The sequence below is a fragment of the Mustela lutreola genome, chromosome 12 (assembly GCF_030435805.1).
Source record: "Mustela lutreola isolate mMusLut2 chromosome 12, mMusLut2.pri, whole genome shotgun sequence".
Taxonomy (NCBI): domain Eukaryota; kingdom Metazoa; phylum Chordata; class Mammalia; order Carnivora; family Mustelidae; genus Mustela; species Mustela lutreola.
The window spans coordinates 97,363,779-97,380,673 of NC_081301.1; the positions used below are offsets into that span (position 1 = coordinate 97,363,779).

The 16,895-nt window shown below is 40.3% G+C and overlaps 1 protein-coding gene and 1 long non-coding RNA gene across 18 annotated transcripts in view; one reads left to right on the top strand and one right to left on the bottom strand.

Annotated features, from left to right (window-relative positions):
• The window catches only part of LOC131812447 (uncharacterized), an 85,034-nt gene that overhangs the window by 37,947 nt on the left and 30,192 nt on the right, over nucleotides 1-16,895 (top strand). The window contains exon 4 of one of the 11 annotated variants that reach the window (XR_009346361.1): nucleotides 2,052-2,205. The exons of the other annotated variants lie outside the window; for them this stretch is intronic. This is a non-coding gene — a long non-coding RNA (uncharacterized LOC131812447). Of the gene's footprint in view, nucleotides 1-2,051; nucleotides 2,206-16,895 lie in introns of those variants that run through there. 11 annotated transcript variants of the gene reach the window in all.
• The window catches only part of LOC131812445 (F-box/WD repeat-containing protein 12-like), a 69,940-nt gene continuing 60,563 nt past the window's right edge, over nucleotides 7,519-16,895 (bottom strand). For all 7 annotated transcript variants that reach the window (XM_059142016.1, XM_059142014.1, XM_059142013.1 and 4 more), the window contains one exon: nucleotides 7,519-15,865. The gene's annotated coding sequence lies outside the window, so the exon portion shown is untranslated. The remainder of the gene's footprint in view (nucleotides 15,866-16,895) is intronic.

A 16,895-nucleotide genomic window follows, 5' to 3' on the forward strand; every position in this document is an offset into this window, starting at 1 on the left:
TGAAGAGGAATGTGTATTTCTAACTGCAGTTCATTAATTATCACTTAAAATTTTACCATTTTGTGTTTTGGGCCTATATTTTTGTTTGGGTCCCAGATACCTGATAATATAAATTCTAAGACAATAAAAAATTAATTTTCTTGTTCTGTGTTCTATAAAATAATTACAGACATCCCTGGAAAATTATACAAATTGAAAGCAATTTTGGAAAAAAACTAATCAGTTTTAGTTTTTCCACTTATCTGTTAACTGGGTAATTTTAGAGAACAGAGAATTGTTAATGTTCTGTGAATATTCTCAGCGCAAACTGAATGCCATCTTAAGGTGAAAATCCTGTTTTATAATTGATAAACTAGAAAATCTCTCAAATTTGAAGAGATCTGAGGACTTCTGACAGAGCTATGCCTTGGGTGCCTTAATTATTATCTCAGTCACTCCAGAGATTAACAGTGCAGTCATGTTCTGCCATATCATTCATCTCTTCAAGTGCAAACCCCAGAGTGACCCAACTGAGCATAGCCTATAGCCGGTTTCTCCAACATTCACTGTTCTTTTTATAAACAAAATCTTTTAGAATGGTCTATATAACTGTAGGTGTGCAGGATTTTTCTCTTTTCTTCTTGCCATTTTTACTTCTTCTCTGTCCCCTACTGCTCCTCTTTCTTCGTTCTTTGGGTGTTCATGTATTAACTCCTGGTGGTCCTGAGTGGCCCTTGCTGTGAGTGTTGACTGCCCTGTTCCGTGCATCCCAGTTAGCCTCAGATGGGCTGGGGTCAGCATCCTGGATGGGAGAGCAGCATCCTGAGTTTTCAGTGGTAGGTTTGAGGAAGGAACTTAGTATGCTAGTGGGCACTGGCATTTAGGAGTGCCCACACACATTGACTGGGAGATTTGTGATATTAAGTGTGTTGAGACACCTCCTTGGGTATCTTGGGGGATGAGAATGCAGTGCCCCTTCCCCTTGACAAAGATTCTACTCAGGGTTTTCTGAACTTTCCAACTGGCATTCTTCCGAGTTCTCTGCATTGTCCAGAGATCTGCTAAGTCATTTCAGCCAGATTCCCCACCCATGGTATCTGGTCAGGTTCCTTCTCATCTTCCACCACCTCCCAGTGGGTGTCTGATCACCCTGGCCTGCGCCAGCAAAAATCCTATGATGTCCATTTAGACCTGGTCAAGGACAGGCTAGGATCATACACATGCTTCTGATGTCCATTTTTATCAGACCTCATGATGACTCCTGGAGCTTTGTATGATCACCTCCCTCTTATCCAAATCTGGATTTTGACCTCTATAATAGTAGGTTTGCATGACATAGGGCTTGGTCATCAGGCTGAGAACTGGAATGTGGGATGAGTAGGAGGGCAAGGGGAGCACAAGCAAACACAGAAAGGTTTAGTGATCAGCAGACATGCAGGACTGTGCACAGGTCAGAAAGGCACTGTGACGTGTTGGGATACAGCACTCTTTCACTGTTGGCAGCAGAAAAGCCTGTGGATTTTAGGTCCTGCTTAATGGGCATGCATTGTAAGGGAGATACTGGGTTTGAGGACCCTGTGAGTACTACAGAAAATTGCCAGCTTAGCGCAAGTGACAGCCTGTCAGTGCACAGTTGTTGGAAAAGACATCTCCCCTTAGTTTGCAAAGAACCACTTCTAAGCCAGACATTTGCCCTGCAAGTACTTTCACATCTCTCTTCTAGTCCAAGACAGCCCTGCAGGAATGCATGTCTGAGGGTGGGCATGCCTCCTCCACCCGCACTGACTTGCAGTGAAGGGGTGATGCAGCTATTTCTGCCCATGTTTGTACTGAGTGCACACATACGCCCCTGTGTGCACACCCAAGAGATTGAGGGGTGGAAGAGTACAGTATATCTGGCTGGTTGTAACTGTGCCTGAAGTCACAAGGGCTTCTTTCTGTGCCTGTCTTTAGCATAACATGGTTCTAAGGACATGCACATATGTCACCACCTGTAAGTTTGGACCTTTGTTGTCCAGTATGATAACCATAAGCCATATGTAGCTATTTGAGTTAAAAAATTTTTTTTCTAGGGATGCCTGGGTGGCTCAACCGGTTGAACAGCTGCCTTCAGCTTGGGTCATGATCCCAGGGTCCTAGGATCAAGTCCTACATCAGGCTCCATGCTTGGTGGGGAGCCTGCTTCTCCCTCTGCCTGCTGCTCCCCCCGCTTGTACTCTCGTGTGCTCTCTCTTTCTCTCTAGCAAATAAAATAAAATCTTTTTTAAAATAATTTTTTTTACATTTTTTTTATTTGAGGGAGAGAGAGAGAGAGCACAAGTTGGGGGGAGAGGCAGAGGGAGAAGGAGAAGCAGACTCCCCACTAAGCAGGAAGTCTGATATGGGATTCAATCTCAGGACACTGGGATTATGACCTGAGCTGAAGAGAGATGTTTAATCAGCTGAGCCACCCAGGCATCCCTTAATTTAAATTTAAGTAAAATTAAGTTGGTGGGAATGCAAGTTGGTGAAACCACTTTGGAGAACAGTGTGGAGATTCCTCAAGAAATTAAAAATAAAGCTTCCCAATCACCCTGCAATTGCACTCCTGGGTATTTACCCCAAAGATACAGATGTAGTGAAAAGAAGGGCCATCTGTACCCCAATGTTTATAGCAGCAATGGCCACAGTCGCCAAACTATGGAAAGAACCAAGATGCCCTTCAGCGGATGAATGGATAAGGAAGATGTGATCCATATACACTGTGGAGTATGATGCCTCCATCAGAAAGGATGAATACCCAACTTTTGTAGCAACATGGATGGGACTGGAAGAGATTATGCTGAGTGAAATAAGTCAAGCAGAGAGAGTCAATTATCATATGGTTTCACTTATTTGTGGAGCATAACAAATAGCATGGAGGACATGGGGAGATGGAGAGGAGAAGGGAGTTGAGGGAAATTGGAGGGGGAGATGAACCATGAGAGACTATGGACTCTGAAAAACAACCTGAGTATTTTGAAGGGGCAGGGGGTGGGAGGTTGGGGGAACCAGGTGGTGGGTATTATGGAGGTACGCATTGCATGGAGCACTGGGTGTGGTGCAAAAACAATGAATTCTGTTACGCTGAAAAGAAATAAAAATAAAATTAAAAAAATAAATTTAAGTAAAACGAAACAAAACTTAAAATTCAGCTCCTTGGTCACACCAGCTGCATTTCAGAGTGCTCAATCCATATATTGTAGTGACTGCTATATTGGACAGCACAGATCTAGAACATTTTCATTATTACAAAAACTTCTACAGGACAGCCCTGCTCTAGAGTGGTGTTTGTGCACCTGTGTGTTTGTATGTGTCTTAGTTCTTGAATGTATCCTTGGGTAAATCCCCATTTGTGCATGAGGGTCGGGTTTGTCCATGTGCTACTTCATGTATATATCCAGAAATGCTTCATGAGTTCACATGGTTGTGTGTGCTCCTGGCTTTGCAGGTAGAATAGTGGCTGCAAGGAGTCACATAAGGTTAGATGTCGGTTTGGGACAGAGTTCAACTTCACTGAGCTTCAGCTCCTTACCTGTAAGACAGCAACAGTAATCCTTTCCTGCCACTGTGTTGTAAATGATGGAGTGCTGATCATTGTCATCCTTATTTCAGCTATAGCAGAGATCGTAGAGATATATTGCAAAATACAACATAAGTGGTTACTGTGTATGACATCCCTATTATGATTGTTCCTGAGTATCTTTAGTGAAAATATGTTGTTAGTGGGTGCCTCCAGACATTGGGAGATATGCTCATTACCCTGAGCTGTAATATGCCATCTCTATCAGCTAACACTAGTCCTTCTGTCAGGGTACACACAGTCTTTACCCAGTGATAGTCCTTGAGTTATTCGAAGGCAATATCTTGCCTTGTACGAATCTTCTCTACCAAAAGTTCACTTCCACACTTCTTGCCAAACTGATCATGTCTTCTAATATGTCATGCTTTTATTATTTTTTAAGATTTTATTTATTTATTTGACAGAGAGAGAGCTCACAGGCAGACAGGAAAGCAGAAAGAGAGGGGGAACCTGGCTTCCCGCTGAGCAGAGAGCCCGATGTGGGGCTCCATCCTAGGACACTGAGATCATGACCTGAGCCGAAGGCAGAGGCTTAACCCACTGAGCCACCCAGGTGCCCCAAATATGTCATGTTTTTAAAGATCCCTTTGCTCCTTCCTCCCAAACATACAGACCCACCAGACTCCCTTAGAGTGTGGTCTGATTAGGCCATCAAGTATTTGTACTCATTAGTAGTTAGTTGATAATACAAACAAGTTTTGCTAAATCTTTTCATTGTTTCCGAAGGCCACAGTTCAAAGTTAAAAATCAGTAAAATTCTCTTGTTAGAAGAAAAAAATGTGTTTTCCTGTTAATTAGAAACATTCCACGTTGTTCAGGTTTTCTGCTCCTGGTTAAAAAGGACAGGAACAAACATACATGTGTCTGCTCCTAATGACGTTAAAAGGAATAAAGTAATATTATCAAAGCTTATGGAAAGTCATAGCTAAAATCTGAGAACAGAACCATGAAATCTGTTGTCTTCCCTTCCCAGAGGAAATTTTGAGTTCAGGAACAGGTGGGCCTCGAACCATTTTGGGGAGAGTTCGGAGTCCTCTCTGGAGACCAGAGTTTCTAATGGTCCACTCTTCACAAGAATTTGTACTGATTAATAGAACTATGAATTAATTACTGATTCTTAGACCCACAGATCCTACCTGATTCATAGAACCATGTCCCACTGATATCTCCAATACCAGTCCAGCACCACAAAGTACATTATAGCCTTCCTCCTTTTTCTGTAGTTTCTTTCTCCAACAGAGAGAAGCTGGCTGTCATTATCCACAATATATTCACTTCTTTCTTAATCCTAGAATATTCAGGTGGTGTGGGGCACACAACCCCCAATCTTTTTTTATTTTAATGATTTTTGAAGACATGAAAACCAAACATATTTATAAATGTAAGGACAATTAAAAGGTATACCCTTGGGTATACCCAAGTGTTCCTCTTTCTGTTCCTTCAGCCATGTTCCCATTTCCCCATCATCACCCCTTGTCCATTCCCATCTGTATCATCTCCTCAGTTTTTATTTCCTGTGGAGATTTTTTGCACATGTGATAGATACATGTATATTTGCCTATTTCCTCTCCTCTCTTGTGTGAAAAGTAGATACTTCATGAGCAAGTTCTTGCCTTTAAATCCAATCCAATACCTAGATGGATGACATAATCTCAAACATTTAGCAGAAGGCCCTTCTGTATTCACAGAAGGAATTATGAAAGGCTTCTAAAACTAATCTGAATTATGGACTCTACTTTCTATTTTTCTCTGTCTGTAAACATTTGTGTGCTGTGTATGAATGTCCAAAGGTACTTAACCATTCAACAAATGTGTAACCACAAAACAGTGGCAGGTACCCATTTACCACTCTGGTAATGTGCTAAATGTGTTGAAATGTGATAGATGTATTGAAACACTCATCTGTTTCTCAACTAAAAGTATATGGAAGCTTAGAATCTTCTGATGGGAAAATACAAGAGTTCAGGCTAAATGGATGGATCTCTGATGCCACTCAGCCCCAAGATTCTGCAGGGCTCTGTTCCCATGGTGTCATGGTTCTAATATTCCAAACTACATGAGAATCATTTTGCTGAGACATTTACAGGAAGCCTTACTCCTGTCTTGACCTTCCCCTGCCAAAATTTCACCATGGGTGGAATGGCCTACACAATGAAGACGCGCACCTTGACAGTAGGAGATCCCATATACCTGCGGAAGACCCTTGTGAACAACCTTGGAGAGGAGCAGAGGACTAGGCTCCACATTCAAAAACTCCAGAAGGCTTTAGCTATCCGGTTCAGGGAAATTGATAAAGAAAAAGCGGCCCTGATGAAGTTTCTGGAAAAGCTTCACAAGACAACCGGCTATTTCACTCAACTGCCCTTCTGCTGACCAGTGCCACTATGGGTGAGGAATTCGTGGGAAAGTCTCAATACAAAATACATCTGCATCCCCTGCTATCTCTGTATGACCCAAGAAAACAGTATAAGGAACCACTGAGATAAGTTGAAAAAGGAAAAAGATGATACAGATGACGATCCAAGTAGAATGTCTATAAGGGAGTCAACAGAGAACTCTCCTGCAAAAGAGAATAAGGCCTTGTGTTTCCAGATGACCCTATACTGTTACAACTTGAAGTGGTAACATGCAGTGCATACACTATTTGCTTTCAAAAGTTCCTTAAGACAAAAATAAAGCTTAGCTATTATAGAGGTTGTTCTGATATTGATCATGGTATACATCATATATTTGCTTAACTTCTCATTGATAACAATTATTTTCCTGTACTTTAAGAGCATGAATAAGAGTTGAGGCAAAACTTAGGAAAAGCATAGCATTTGAGTTTATAAAAGAACTTGTTTTGCCATGTGTTACCTGTGTGATCCTGGACTTAGAAACCCCTTTCTCTCATTCAAGATGGAGATGATAACACCTCTATTAAAAGATTGCTTTAAGGGTTATATAAGATACTATATATACAGGGCATATTGCAGATACCCCAACATGGTAATAGTATTGTAACTGATTATTTTAACTACTATGTAATGGAGCTTTGGTTCTATTCCTAGCTCTTTACTAACATCCTAGGTCTCTAGGGAAGTCTGTTTCCATCCCTGGGCCTTAGCTTTTGGAAGGCTATAACGTGAGAACTGGACCTGGACCATTTCCAAAGCCCCTTCCAACTGTGAGCTTGTTAACACAGTACTACTTCAGAAGGTGTATGCAGCACAGAAAAAGGATCCAGAAATCAAAATGCATACCTAGGTGACTACAGGCTTAGACATTTTCTATTTAGTCATGACTTACTTACCAATCATGTGTTTAAAAATAGATGTTATTCAAATTGGTATATTCTTAGCAGCCTCTTTGATGTATTTTCTGGATGACAGCAGAGCAAGTACAGCCTATTTCTTGAAAGTCTTTGGGATTAAGTTGCAGGTCTTTATTACTCCTTTAGGCTCTGCCATCCAGCAGACATGGATTCTGCCAGATACTGCTGTGTTATACTAGGCAAGTTAGCTAACACTTAAAATACCCTCTGTGTGCCGTCAGTTGCTTAGATTTTTCAACTGTGCAATGGGAATAATAGTACTTCACTCAGAAGACTGCTGTAATGTCTTCCTGTGATACCATGTGTATGTCTTAGCACAACATCTAACACATTTTTGAAATTCGTTATTAGAATTGCTGTGGTCATTTCTAGGAATAGGCAACAACTGGAGCTTCTGGGCTAAGAAATGGCATTATGGGTTCTGTCAACACTCATAGTGTGAGTCATCATTCTTGGATCTCAGATAAAACAACTTTCTTAGCTAGAGCTCCGTCACCTAAAACAGAAACGTGTATACACGTATTCCAAAAAAAAAAAAAAAAAAAAAAAAAGTGAGCTCTAGAGATAGAATGTAGTGAGTTTGAGGATTTCAAGGCTGATCAAGAAAAAGACATGACCACAGACAGCAGAAGTACACAGTAAGCTTTATTTGGGTGGTGTTTGGTGGGTTGCATGAGGGGCAAAGTCCTTTACAGGAGGAGACCTACTAGAGGCAGTGGTACAGGACTATTGCCAAGAAGGGGAACAGAGCATAGGCCCTCCTAGGAGAGAGGAGGTTTCATGTAGGGAGCGTAGGTGTCTAGGCAGTGTTGCTTAGCAACAAGATGGAAGGTACACTGGTTTGCTCAGGCTGCTGTAGCAAGATAGCACAAACTAAATTGCTTAAAACACATTGTTTCTTTCAGTTCTGGAGGCTAGAAATCTAGAGTTAAGGTGTCAGCAGGGCAGGTTTCTCTGGAGGTCTCCTCTTGGCTTGTAGGTGGCTGCCTTCTCCCTGTATCCTTGTAGAGTTGTGCATGTGCATGTCTGTCTCCTGATCTCCTTGTAAGGCCACAGTTACATCGGATTAGGGTTCACCCTAATGACCTTAATTTTACTTCAGCTCTCTAAAGACCCTATCTCCAAATAAAATCACATTCTGAGATACTGGGGGTTAGGATGACAACATAAATTTGGGCACGTTCATATGGTCTGAAAGGCAGCAGCAGTGTAGAGTCTTTTACAACACCAGTGTTTGCCTTATCTGTGGCTAGCAAATGTTGGGTGCAGTTTCACAGGGTGTGCAGAGCAGTTGGGCTTTAAGTGGGCTTATTTGGATTGTACTTAAAACACATATGTAAAAATGTGTTTTAAAAAATTGAATTTGGTACCAGTATGCTTTGAATTAGAAGTCTCAGCCTGCTATGAAGAAATAAACAGCATTGGGGCCAATATATGGGGCATCTTTGGCTCATTTACACAACAGCCCATCTGCTGGCTCCATGTTTGTTTTATAGTTGAAATTGTGTGTTACTTTGTATTGCCTGAATCTGGAGCCAGTAATAAAGCATTCTAAAGATCCCATATCCTACAAAGGCACAAAGCAGTATTTCAAAGCCCATTTATAGCCAGCTGGGGGAGAAGTCCAGGAGAATAGGTCAGAAAAGGAGATTTTTACTTGTTCGATCTGTCTAGTCAGTGAAGTGGTATTATGGCCCCGTTGATGTATGTCCCTGGCTATCTGTTAAAGCTTGGTGAGTATTACCAGTGCAGAAGCAGCAAGATATGTTAGCAAGTGTACAGACTCTCCCCGCCCCCTTAACCGCACTTAAGAAATCTAAGGCTTGGGGTGCCTGGGTGGCTCAGTGGGTTAAAGCCTCTGCCTTTGGCTCAGGTCTTGATCTCAGGGTCCTGGGATGGGGCTCCGCATCAGGCTCCCTGCTCAGCGGGGAGCCTGCTTCCCTTCCTCTCTCTCTCTGCCTGCCTCTCTGTCTACTTGTGATCTCTGTCAAATAATTAAATAAAATCTTTAAGAAAAAAAAAAAAGAAATCTAAGGCTTTGCAATTACCTATTATCATGGTCCTAAAGTACACTAACATTCAGCCAAGAGTCCTAGTCCCTGGGCGGTTTAGTTTCTGTGGATAATTCCATGAACACAGCTGTTTTCTTTTAATTGTTGTGAGGTGTACTGCATACCTGCTCAGAATTGCTGATGGTAGAGTGGTTAACACCAGGGGGACTGCTGGGAGAACTTGTTTGTGGCATTGGAGAGGTTGAGCTAGCATGGTTTGTGGACACAAGTACTTGGGAGAGTCCCTTGCTGAGTAAAAATTTACTGGGATTTTGAGCCAGATACCAGTCTATGTATATGCCAGGTTGGAGGAAAGCTTGTGACAGGGAGGCCATTTGATTCTCCTTCAGGTCCACCACACTCCCTCTGCTCCCAGCATGCTCTGTTCCTGAGAAAGGCAAGTTTATGTGGCTTAATGCAATTCCAAGTGGTGTCTTTGTCTGAGGGGCATGGGTGTGAACTTCACACTCCGCACCTGGGTTGATGAAGTGGGTTTTAGCCCACCAGTACCCACACATTTCTGTGACTAGCCTCACACAGATTCACTGAATGTCTGTGCTGCTGTTGAGTGTTGTTGAAGGGGAGTAGGTGCATGTTGATGAGTGAGGTTTACTGGAGACTTTGGCAAGGGGAGAATTATTATGCATATGTGCACCAAAATCAAGTTGTCAGAATCAAGACCAGCATGGAGTGGTCTGATTAGGTATATATCATGATGGCTAAGGCCATGTGCAGGTTTGGTTTGGTGAGCAGTTGTGTGTTCCTTCTAGCTAAGATTATTGTGCATTAGTGATTGAGCTTCCCCCAGATTGCATTCAGTGTGCTTTCATGGGTGTGGAATGAGCCTCACAGGTGCTCTTGGTGGTTTGAAAAGTTGTTCATTTAGCGGTGTACCAAATTAGATCCTTGGCCATGGGGCACTCACACAGGGGGTCCTCACAGGTGGGCCAAGTTATTTCAAAAATAGATGTCAGTTGTATTACACATTTAGCCCATTTCTGCCTATTTATGAGAATGTTGCTGTGTTTCACTGTAGGACCACCTGCTCCATTGTCACTGTCTAGGGCAGGTGGTTTACAGCTTTTGTAGCTTCAAGGGTGGTACCTTGAGAGGTAGTGGTGTAATTACACCAAAAAAGCTCCTCCTGGGTTGGCTTCATTGCCAGTTTTTTCATTGTTTCTATTTTCTGTAAGGTAGAATATGTAGGGTTTTTTAAATTGAGATGTAATTGACATACAGTATTCTGAACAATATAATGATTTGATAAATGTATTATTGTAAAATGATCATGATAATAAATTTAACATCCATCATCTCACAGGTAGAATTTTTTTTCTCTTGAGACTTTTTAAGATCTACTCCCTTAGAAATATACAATATTGTTAACTGTAGTCCCCAAGCCATATATTACATCCCCAGAACTTATAACTAGAAGTTTGTACCTTTGTAAAAGCTTTTAGTTTTTTTTTATATTGGACAAACTAGACTTTTTTATATTGGACAAACTAGATTTTTTTTATATTGGACAAACTAGATTTTTTTATATTGGACAAACTAGACTTTGAAAAAAATTTATTTTTTCAATGTTCCAAAATTCATTACTTATGCACCACTCAGTGCTCCAGGCAATATGTGCCCTCCTTAATACCCATCACCAGGCTCACCCATCCCCCCCACCCTCTCCCCTCTAAAACCCTCAGTCTGTTTCCTGAAGTCCATACTCTTCTCTAATGTAGTTAACACACTGTGTTATATTAGTTTTGGGTATACAATACAGTTATTCAGCAATTCCATGTATTTAAGGAGGGCACATGATGTGATGAGAATTGGGTGTTACATGCAACTGATGAATTACTGAACTCTACATCTGAAACTTAGGAACTCAGTATATGTAGGTTAGCTGAATATAAATTAAAAAGAAAATTCCATGTATTACATAGTGCTTGTCAAGGTATGTGTACTTTTAATCTCTCACTTTTTCATCTGTCCCCACTACCCAGCTCCCCTCTGCCATCCTTTTGTTCTCTATAGCTGAGTCTGTTCCATGATGTCACAATAGCTGAATTTTCTTATTTCTTGTGGGTGCATAATACTCTATTATATGTGTGTATGTATATTATTTCTCACACTTCTTTATCCATTTATCCAACAATGGGCTCTTAGGTTGCTTCTCTATTTTGACTATTATAAATAATGCTTTAGTGAACATGGTGGTGCAGATATCTGTTTGAGGTAGTGAGTTCATTTCCTTCAGATAAAGAACCAGAAATGGGATTGCTGGATTATATGGCGGTTATATTTCTAATTTTTTGAGGAACCTCCATACTGTTTTCCATAGTGGCTACACCAATTTCCATTCCCACCAGGAGGATGCAAGTGTTCACTTTTGTCCGCCTCCTCACCAAACTTGTTTTGTCTTCCTGGTAATAGCCATTCTAACAGTTGTAAGGTGATATCATAGTTTTTCATTTGCATTTCCCTGATGATTAATGATGTAGGGTTTCTTTTTATGTATCTATTGGCTATCTATATGTCTTCTTTAGGCACATATCTATCTAGGTCCTCTACCCATTTTTTAAACAGATTTTTTTGTTTTTGCTGTTGTAGGAGTTCATTTTTTTGTTGGTTAAATTTTTAAACATTGGAGTAATATATACATAAAATTCAATATTTTAACCATTTTTAAGTGTACAGTTCAGTGACATTAAGTACGTTCCCACTGTTGTGCAACAGCCATCATCATCCATCCTCAGAGCTTTTTCAGCTGCTCAAAACTGAAACTCTGTACCCATTAAACAAGAACTCCCCATTCCTCTATTCTCTTGGCAACCACAATTCTACTTTGTTTCTATAATTTGACTACTCCAGATACCACATATAGGTGGAATTATACCATATTTTTCTTTTTGTGACTGGCTTACTTCCATTAGTGTAATGTCCTCAAGATTCAAACACTCTGAAGCATGTATCAGAATTTGTTTTCTTAATATAACATCGTGTGTGTGTGTGTGTGTGTGTGTGTGTGTGTATCACATTTTGTTTCTCCATTCATCTGTTGATGGACAGCTGAGCTGCTTTCATCTTTTACCTATTGTGAATAATGCTGCCGTTCACATATCTTTTGGGTATATACTCAGAAGTGAAATTAGTGGATCCTATAGTAGCTATGTTCTGTTTTTTGAGGAACCAGTGTACTGTTTTCCACAGTGACTACACTATTTTGTATTCACTTTTCACTCTATTGATAATGTTCTTTTATGCACAGAAGTTTTAATTATGAGTTCTTTATATACCTTGTATATTAATCTCTTATCAGATATATGAATTGCACACATTTTCTCTTCTGTAGGTTGCCTTTTCATTTTGTTGATGGTTCCCTTTGCATCCATAAGCTTTTACTTTTACGTAGTTCCACTTATTTTTGCTTTGTCTTTGCTTTTGGGTCATATAAAAAAAAATCATCAAGATGAATGTCAAGAAACTTAAATACACCCTATGTTTTCCTCTGGAAGTTCTATGATTTCAGGTCTTACATTCATATCTTTAATCCATTTTGAGTTCATTTTCTGTATGGTATAAGTTTAGTCTGGTTTTCCCAAAATGGTTTATTGAAAAGAGTGCCCTTTGCTTATTGCATATTCTTGCATATCATTTATCATAAATTGATAATATGTGCATGAATTTTACTTTTGGGCTTTTTGTTCTGTTCCATTGATCCATGTGTCTATTTTTACAAGCCAGTACTATACTGTTTTAATTACTGAAGCTTTGTTAGATCATTTGAAATCAAGAAGAATGATGGTTTGTTGTTCTTTCTCAAAATTGCTCTGGGTATTTGGATTCCATGCAAATTTTAGGACTGTTTTATTTCTGTGAAAAAGCCATTGGAATTTTCATAGAGATAGCATTTAATCTGTAGATCGCTTTGGGTAGTATGAACACTTGAACATAGTTTTTCTTATCCACGAGCATGGACTGTCTTTCGATTTATGTCTTTAGTTTCTTTTTTCATTTAAATTCCAGTGTAATTAGCATATATTACTTTCAGATTTACAGTATAGTGATTCATCAATTCCATGTATCACCCGAACTTCATCATGACCAGTGCACTCCTTAATTGCCATCACCTGTTTCTGCCATCCTTCTACCAACCTCTCCTCTGGTAACTATAAATTGTTCTCCATAGTTAAGAGCCTCTTGGTGTTTTTTTTTTTTCTATTTTTCTTTTAATTTTTGTTTTGTTTCTTAAATTCCACATAGAGAAATCATATGGTTTGTCTTTCTCTGACTTATTTCACTTACAATTATACTGTCTAGGCCTATCCATATCCTTACAAATGGCAAAATTTATTCTTTTTTCATGGCTGAATAATATTCGTGCGCGCGCGCGCGCGCGTGTGTGTGTGTGTGTGTGTGTGTATGTATACACAATATCTTCCACATCTATCAATGGACACTTGAGCTGCATCCATGATTCAGCTATTGTAAATAATGCTGATATAAACATCGGGGGAGTGGTGGTACACATATCCCTTTGAGTTAGTGTTTTTGTGTTATTTGGTATATAGCCACTGGCATTATTTCTGGAATGTAGGGTAGATCTCTTTTAAGTTTCTGAGGAGCCTCTATACTGTTATCCTCAGTGGCTGCACCAGTTTGCATCCCACTCCCAGTGTAAGAGTTTTTCTCCACATCCTCACTAACACTTGTTTCTTGGGTTGTTGATTTTTCCCATTCTCAGAGGTGTGAGGTGGTATCTCATTGTAGTTTTGATTTGCATTTTTCTGGTGATGACACATGTTGAGCATCTTTTCAGATCTCTTCACCATCTGGATGCCCTTTGGAGAAACGTCTGTCCATGTTTCTGCCATTTTTCAATTGAATTGTTTTTTGGGTATTGAGTTGTATCAGTTCTTTATATAGTTTGCATATAAACTCTATTGGGTATGTCATTTGCAAACATCTTCTATTCAGTAGGTTGCTATTTAGATTTGTTATCTCCTGCACTGTATGAAATGTTTATTTAATTTAAATGAAATTAACCAACATATCTTAGTTTCACATGTAGTGTTCAGTGATTCATCAGCTGTGTAGAACATGCTGTACTCAAGACATCACATTCCCTATTAATGCCCATCACCCACTTACCCCATCCACCCCACCCACCTTTCTTTGTACAACCCTCCTTTCCTTCTCAGAGGCAAGAATCTCTCATGGTTTGTCTCCTTGATTTCTTCCCATTCAGTTTTCCCTCCCTTCCCCTATTGTCCTCCACACTATTCCTTATTTCCACATTTGAATGAAACCATGTAATTGTTTGTCTCTACTTGACTTATTTCACTTAGCATGATCTCCTCCAGTTCCATCCATGTTGATGCAAATGGTAGCATCCTTTCTGACAGCTGAGTAATATTCCATTGTATATATGGACCTCAACTTCTTTATCCATTTGTCTGTTGAAGGACATCTCTGCTGCTGCCCCTCGGAACGATTTGTTACTTAAACTGTAACCCCTGGAGGATTTTACTAGTTACCAAGCACATTTAGATATGGCCTTAAGAAATATATATACTGGCAACAGGTCTTTGGGGAGAAGGGCGATGTACGACCGTGAAGCTGGGCAGCTGGGGATGCCCGGCTCGCTCAGGGCGGAATGCCGCCCCTCACAGAAGCCGGGCAGCCGGGAACGCTCGGCCCACCCAGGACGGAAGGCCGCCTGCTTCAGGGAAGCCGAGCACCCGGGAATGCCCGGTCAGCTCAGGGTGGAACGAAAACCACCTGCTTCCCTTTTTTGTTATAGCTCCTTTCTCTTCCCAGAAGCGCCCGTTGTTAGATGAGTCCTTTGAATGTGCTTGGTTAACTATAAACTTGATCCTCCTTGCTTGCCTGCAAGACGTGACTAACGTTTGACCTTCATCGGTCCTTCTGTTAGCCATTGTTTCTATCCAGTAAAAGTGAGATGGTGGAGTTGGTCGGGGCAGCAGTCCTTTTCGACTGTTGTCCCCTGCTCCCAATCTCTTGCAGCTGACTGTTTGTGCCTAATTCTTCTCTTGTCACCGACTGGAAGCGGCACATCTTGGCTCCTTCCACGGTTTGGCTCTTGTGGACATTCCTGATATTAACACTGGGGTGCATGTGGCCCTTCTTTTCTCTACATCTGTATCTTTGGGGTAAATACCCAGTAGTGCAACTGCTGGGTCATAGGGTAGCTCTATTTTTGGTTTTTTGGGGAACTGCCACACTGCTTTCCAAATTGGCTGTACCATCATGCATTTCCACCAACAGGATAGGAGGGTTCCCCTTTTTCCACAGCCTCTCAATATTTGTTGTTTCTTGCCTTGTTAATTTTTGCCATTCTAACTAGTGTAAGGTGGTAACCACTCATTGTGGTTTTGATTTGTATTTCCCTGATGGCTAATGATGATGAACATTTTTTCATGTGTCTGTCAGCCATCGGTATGTCTTCATTGGAGAAGTGTCTGCTCATGTCTTTTGCCCGTTTTTTTGTTTTTTTTTTTACTTGATTGTCAGTTTTTTGGGTGTTGAGTTTGAGGAGTTCTTTATAGATCTTGGATATCAGCCCATTGTCTGTAGTGTCATTTGCAAATATCTTCGCCATTTTGTGGGTTGCCTCTTTTTTTGTGACTATTTCCTTTGCTGTACAGAAGGTTTTTATCTTGGTGAAGTCCCAGAAATTCATTTTGTTTCCCTTGCCTTTGGAGCTGTCTCTTGAAAGAAGCTGCTGTGGCCGATGTGGAAGAGGCTACTGCCTATGTTCTCCTGTAGGATTTTGATGGATTCCTGTCTCATTGAGGTCTTTCATCCATTTAGAGTTAATCTTTGTGAATGGTATAAGAGAATAGTTGAGTTTCATTCTTCCGTATAGTAGTCCAATTCTCTGAACACCATTTATTGAAGAGACTAACATCAAGGAAACAAATAATTATTAGAAATAATTATCAATAACTATATGCCAATAAATTAAGCAACCTGTGAGAAATGGATGCCTTCCTGGAAATCTATAAAACCATTTACGAGAAGCCCACAGTGAAAATCATTCTTAATGGGGAAAAGCTGAGAACCTTTCCCTTAAGATCAGGAACATGACAAGGGTGCCCATTCTCACCACTCTTGTTCAACACAGTACTAGAAGTCTTTGCAACAGCAGTCAGACAACAAAAGAAATAAAAGGTATTCAAATTGACAAATAAGTCAAACTCTTTCTTCGCAGATGACACGATACTTTATGTGGAAAACCCAAAAGACTCCACCCCAAAATTACTAGAATTCATACAGCAGTTCACTAATGTGGCAGGATACAAAAATCAATGTAGAGAAATTGCTGCTTTTCTAACAATTAACTATAGAAAGAGAAATTAAGCAATTGATTCCATTTACGATACTACCAAAAACCTTAAGATACCTTGGAATAAACCTAACCAAAGAGGAGAAGGACCTATTATTCCCTAGGAACTACAGACACTTATGAAGGAAAGTGAAGAAGACACAAAAAGATGGAAAAATAAACATTGTGAAAACATCTGAGCAGCCCAGCGCAAGCTATACTTCCAATGCCCTCCTGATCAAAATTCCACCGGCATTTTTCAAAGTGCTGGAACAAACTATCCTAAAATTTATATGGAATTAGAAAAGACCCCAAATTGCCAAGAAAATATTGAAAAAGAAAAACAAAGCTGGGGGCATCATGTTGCCTGATTTCAAGTTATATTACAAAGCAGTGATCACCAAGACAGCATGGTATTGGCACAAAAAACAGACACATAGATCCAAAGGAACAGAATCGAGAGCCCAGATATAGATCCTCAACTCTGGTCAAATAATCTTTGACAAAGCAGGAGAACGATCCAATGATTACAGTTTTGTAATACAGCTTGAAGTCTGGAATTGTGATGCCATCAGCTTTGGTTTTCTTTTTCAATATTTCTTTGAA